Source organism: Phascolarctos cinereus, unplaced genomic scaffold (genome assembly GCF_003287225.1).
Source record: "Phascolarctos cinereus isolate Bilbo 61053 unplaced genomic scaffold, phaCin_HiC Scaffold_726;HRSCAF=1367, whole genome shotgun sequence".
NCBI classification, from domain to species: Eukaryota; Metazoa; Chordata; class Mammalia; order Diprotodontia; family Phascolarctidae; genus Phascolarctos; species Phascolarctos cinereus.
Window position 1 is genome coordinate 145,295,817 of NW_027556098.1, and position 6,215 is coordinate 145,302,031.

Genomic DNA, 6,215 nt, shown 5'->3' on the forward strand with positions numbered 1-6,215 from the left:
TGAACTGTGATATGTCTAGCAACAGAGTAAGACATTCGGTGGGGAATTGGGCAGTGAGCTGAATAGTCATCTCAGAACATCCATGTAGAACAGTTAACAGGGAGAAGGGCAGTATTACAAAAGTGTGTGGCATGCTTTCATAAAGAGTCAAAGCTAGAAGGGATGGATGATTTCAGTCAGGTGCAGAGCCACAGAAAGGAGGAAAGGAGGGAGGAAGGAAAGCACTCATCCTGGAATCAGCAGACCTGGATTACAGCCCCAGCTCCTAGACTTAAAACCTTGGAGTCTCAGTTTACACATTTGTAAATAGAAGACTGAACCAGTAATTTCACCGGTATAGAGAGCTCCCAGATGAAGAAATTCCCTCTACCAATGCATGCTAGTTCATTCTCTGCAATCTAGAACCCAGAGTGGAATTATTTGTAAAACAGGACAATAATACTTGTACTACCTACCACACAGGTTTGTTATGAGTAAGTGCTTAGTCAGCCTTAAAGCATTAAATAAGTGAGTCATTATTGTCATAAATTCATATGAAATAGTTTAAGTTCCAGGTTGTTGTTTTTTTAATTAAGATGTGATGCCCACAACTGCACACTGTCTTCCCCATGTGGTGTGGCCTGACCGGCGCAGAACACAATGAGACTGTCACTTCCTGTGTTTTGGACACTGTACTTCTATTAATGCATCCTAAGGTCACATTTATTGTTGACTCAATGTGTTTTTGCTGTAGCTTTTTTTTTTAAGGCAGTTGGGGTTAAGTGACTTGCCCAGGGTCACACAGCTAGTGTCAAGTGTTATGTGTCTGAGGCTGGTTTTGAACGCAGGTCCTCCTGACTGCAGGGACAGTGCTCTACCCACTGTGCCACCTAGCTGCCCCAACTCAATCTGTTTTCAGCCCACCAAAGTGCCCACGTCTCTTTCACGGGAATTTTCTAGTCATTATCCCTATTCCAGGTGTTTCTGTAGCTGATTTTAAGTGCAAGATATTATATTTATCCCTATTACATTTCACCTCGTTAGAAGCAGCCCATATTTAACAGTCTAAGATTTTTTTGCAGTCAAATTCTAGGACTTAGGAATTAGCTCTCCTGCCCACCTTTTTGTCATCTGGAAATTTCACAGGCATATCATTCATATCTGTATCTAAGTCACTCATTAAAAACTTCAGACAAGAGGGCTAAGCATTGAGCCCTAAAGTTTGCCACCAGAAACTTCCTCCTAACTAAAAAACTTCATTATGTCACAGCTTCCTTTGGCAGTCTGGTGAAGCTCAATATTACTGTGGTTTGTTGCCTACACTCATAATTGGAAGAAATACTAAATTTCAGTTAAAGGTTACTGAAAAAAAAAAGATGTAATTTTTTCCCCCATCCAGATTCACACACTCTGAAATCTATGTATTGGAGGCCTTGCAGATCCATGGATCCCAGGTCAAGAACCTATACTCTAGAATGACACCATTCTGTTCATTAATACTCTTGAGAGCAGTTGAGTGATCAACACTTCCCTTTTTAATTATACACAAAACATGAATTTAATAATCTGATTAGAATTTTGCTAGGGATCAATGTCAAGTTCATCAATCAGTAGTTTCTGCCTAGAATCTACTTTTTGGGCCAATGGGGGTGTTTGCTCTTCCCCAGTCATCCAGCACTTAAGCCTGATCTCCAAGATTCCACATCAACTGTAAGAGTTCAGCAATCACATCTATTTTTATTATTATTTTTAAAATTTAACATTTTATTATTTTAGCTAGTTTTCACTACCTAAAAAAACAACTCATCCACGTGAAGAGACTTGAACTTTAGAGCAACTAGGTGCTCTCCTAGTGGACATACCTTTGCAGAATAGGAACTTATTTAGAAAAATTGTATAGAACTTGACACTGAAATACTAAAATTACATGAAAATTTAGATTTGAATGGTCCAGAGTATAGCTAGTGCTGCCTGGGAGATCAAGTCTAAGGGGATTACTGAAGTGAGAAAGAAAGGAGGTAGACCCAAAGACAAACTATGCCATAAAGGTCCAAGAGAATGTGTCTATTCTTCAGTGAAACGTCTCCTGTATTGATCTGGACCCTTCATTCTGTATTGATTAGACCGACAATTCACCAAATATTTGTTTAGAACCTATTATAAGAAAGACCCTCTTCTTTAAAAAAAAAAATTTATTCATTTATTTTTAGTTTTCAACATTTTTTTTTTTGGTGAGGCAATTGAGGTTAAGTGACTTACCCAGGGTTACACAGCTAGTAAGTATGAAGTATCTAGTCTGAGATCATATTTGAACTAGGGTCCTCCTTACTCCAGGGCTGGTGTTTTATCCATTGCACCACTTAGCTGCCCCTCAACATTCACTTTTATAAGATTTCATATTCATATAAGAATTTCATATTCAAATAAGATTAATATTCCATATTCATATAAGAGTTCATATTTTCTCCCTCTCCATTCCCTTCTCCTCTCCCCAAGACAGCATGCAATTTGATATAGGCTATGCATGTACAATCATATTAAACATATTTCCACATTAGTCATGTTGTAAAGAAGAATCAGAAGCAAAGGGAAGGCTTGGATTCTTAAAATCTAGCCACTGATCAGATTCTTATAATCTAGCCAATAGCTTACTAATGTTCACACTCCTTAAGAGTCTGCCCAATATGACAATGTTCTAATAAATCTTGTCTTTGGCTGAAAAAAAAAAAGCAAAGGGAAATATCACTAGAAAGAAAAAAAAAGTATTGTTTCTATTTGCATTCAAACTCCACAGTTCTTTCTCTGGACATGAATAGCATTTTCCATCATGAGTCTTTTGGAATTGTCTTGGATCCTTGCATTGCTGAGCCGAGTTAAGTTATCAAAGTTGGTCATAGCACAATGTTGCTGTTATTGTATACGATGTTGTCCTGGTTCTGCTCACTTTGCTCAGCATCAGTTCATGTAAATTAAGAAAGGCACTCTTCCATGCACTAGGAATATATTAAAAAAAAATCATTGTTCCTGTCCTCAAGGAATTCATGTTTTTACTGGAAGCAATAGCAAAATGAATAAGAATGAAAAAACTTTTCTTAAGCTTTTATTATGTGCTAAGCACTGAAGATACAAATAGCAAAAGAAGTGAGATAGTCCTTGCTCTAAGCAACTTAAGCTCATTAAGGGAGATAACATATGTAAGAGTCCAGATGTAGGGTGGATGGAAAGCCTTAGGATTTATCATCAGTTTAGATGACCATACCCAGATGCGTGGAGAGCACAGTAGCATGGCAGATGGTAAAGACTGGTGATTCTCCATTTCACTGGAGAGTTTTGTTGACCATCCATATGACATTAGCAACTATATTACTCTTTGTGACTTTTCCCACCAGGCCAGCCTATTGGGTCTAGGTGGCCTGGGATAAAGGGAAGAACAAAGAGAAAGTAAGAAGGAGGAGTACCTTACCCCCATGAAACCACTAGCCATCCCATTAGGTCTGAGCCAAGGTGGGAAAATGGTCATGGAAGGAGGACAAAGGTAAGGCAGGAAGGAAAGGTACCTCTTGCTGGTGGTTCTTTCCTCCTAACTGCCCAGAAGTAGGCTGGGTAAGGCTGCAAAGAGAATGGAATAGGCTGGGAAGATAAATAAAAGGTTAACTATTATCATGGTGTTTGCCAAGCTCTTTGTCAAGCTCCTTCCAGATTGACCCAGACTTCAGCTGAAATCAGAGAAGTAAAATAAATCATGTGACCTCCTTGGCTAAGGGCAACTACTTGGGCCATCCAGATGACTCTCCCATAAAACCGTAGACTCACAGAGTATTAAGAAGTTAGAGATTATATAGTTTGCCTTTCCCACCCCCCCTTATTTGGCACATAGAAGACTGATGTCCAAAGTGTTTGACCCAAAATCCAAAGTCTAGTTATGGGTAAAGGTATAACTAGAATTGGTGTCTCCTGACTCTTGCCAAAGGGGATGTTGTAGGAAGAGATTTATCAGCTCTCATCTTCGATCTCTTTATCCATCAGTGCCTTGCTACCACCTATAAACATGCCTACATTGATCTCATCCTTTCAAAAAAATTTTTCCCCTCGATTCTGCCATTCTCTCAAGCTAACATCCAACATCTCTTATACTTTTCACAGTATACCACCTCAAGATAGGGTTATCTGCACTTGCCTCCATTTTCCTCACCTCCTACTCAGTCCTTTGTAAATTGGCTTCTGACCCCATCATTCATCTGAGATCAGTCCCTCCAATGATACTAGCATAGTGGTTGTTGTTGCACAATAGAAAGAACCCTTGGATTTGGACTCATAAAAGTAGAGTTTAATTCTTAGTTTTGAGACTTACTTGACATGTATAATCTTGGGCAATATCCCATTTACCTGGGCATCTTGCCATCTGCCCTGTGACCTTGTGTCAAAGTTAGATGAGTTTAAACCATGCTTAATTTGAGAGAGAATCACATCTCTCAAAAGCACATTAGAAAACAAAGAGGGGAGATTGTCCATAGAAAGTGACAGACATCACTTTAGACACTGATTTTTAATTTTTTTTTTTATGTTTCAAACTCCCAGAACATACTTCATCTATAGTCAAGTATATATTGTTTCCTCTGATAGCAGGACATGGACTGTTTCATTTTGCATTTGTGAACCCAATAACTAGCACAGAGTCTGGCACATAACAGGCACTTAAAATTGATTGGCTGAATATTAAGTTTAGACTTCTACACTAGATGGGGTTAAGGTAGAAAAAGAGATTAAATAGGACAAGATTTATGAATCTGAAGAACACAGAAGGGACTTCTTACCCTCAATGCTCACACACCAACTCTGTCACAATGCCTGAAATTCTGCCATAAGCAAATCACCTACTGAAATGCACATAGATAATAGAAAATATGAAGTATTTACAGGCTAATTTTTAAAAGAAATCAGTTTATCAAATGTTCTCCAACTTACTGAGTACTTAAGCTTTGAAAATGTAGGAAGGGACTGCCAGGTGAGGTGGGATGGACTCAAGGAAAAAATACTGCTATCTCTTCATTTTTCTCAGGGCTACAGCCCTGACTATCAAGTTTCTCCCTACTTTATCATAAGGGTTGCTTTCTTTCCCTTTTTATTTCTTCCTTCTCTCCTATTGTTTTCTCAGCTCTCTTTCTTCTTCCTCACTCCAGTGCCTTATTCATGGAATGAACTGTGATCACAGTATAGGGTGTATGTGCGCTGTCCATGCAGTTTAAACTTGTTCATAAGGGTCTGTCTAGATGTGTCTTGAAGGGAGGCACTGAGGGTTAGTCTAGTCGCCTCTGTCCATTCTTCTCCAAGGAAGATTTTGATTACTACAGGGGAGAAATAGGAGCTTAGGGCCATGAGGCTGGTCACTCTTCTCTCTTTAGAGAAAGGGTACTGGGTTATAATTATATATCTATCCATTCCTCCATATTTTTAGTCTAGGGAAATAATTTTAGGTTCAAGTTGTGCTCCTGATTATTATCCCTTAATGATGAAGGAGTGACCCAAGCTGTATACCTAAGGCTTGACTCCCTAAACCAACATCATTACTTCTGAAAAGAGCATAACAATGAACTGTGATATGGCTCCATTCATCATTCCTTTGACTTCCCAGACAAAGCTTCTCTACTCTGACCCCCTTCCTCAATATGTATTGTCACCCCAATTAGAATGTAAGCTCTTTGAGGGCGGGGTCTCATTTTTATTTTTATGTTCCTAGTACACAGCATGGTGCCTGGCACACTATAGGTGCTTAATAAATGTTTGTTTCCCTTCTTCTGAGATGTTTTAGAGCCTTTCCAGTTGGGAAGTAGGCCCTGGCTGGCACTAAAGAGGAGAGAAAAGCATTGCTTAATGGTATTCATACTATTCCATAGTATGTCAGTGACCCCAGGACTCAGCAACTTTGTTAACTCTTAAGCAGTCACTAGGTAGGATATTATCCCAGCTGGTAGGCCTAAGGCTCCACGGTAATAATGATTATATCACCACCTTGTAGTTGTATAGCTTCTTAAATTTTCAAAGCACTTTCCCCAGGCATTACTTCCTTTAATCCTTTCAACTATCTTCCCACTTAGTTATTTGGAAAATGTCTTACCTGATGTTGATTTGGTTATTGTTCCCAGAGCAAGAGATGGAAGAGGGTGTGAGGAGGGGGGAATGAGAGGGAGAGGAAACTTGGGAAGAGATGATCACAAAGCAGGGAGAGTGGAGATGGT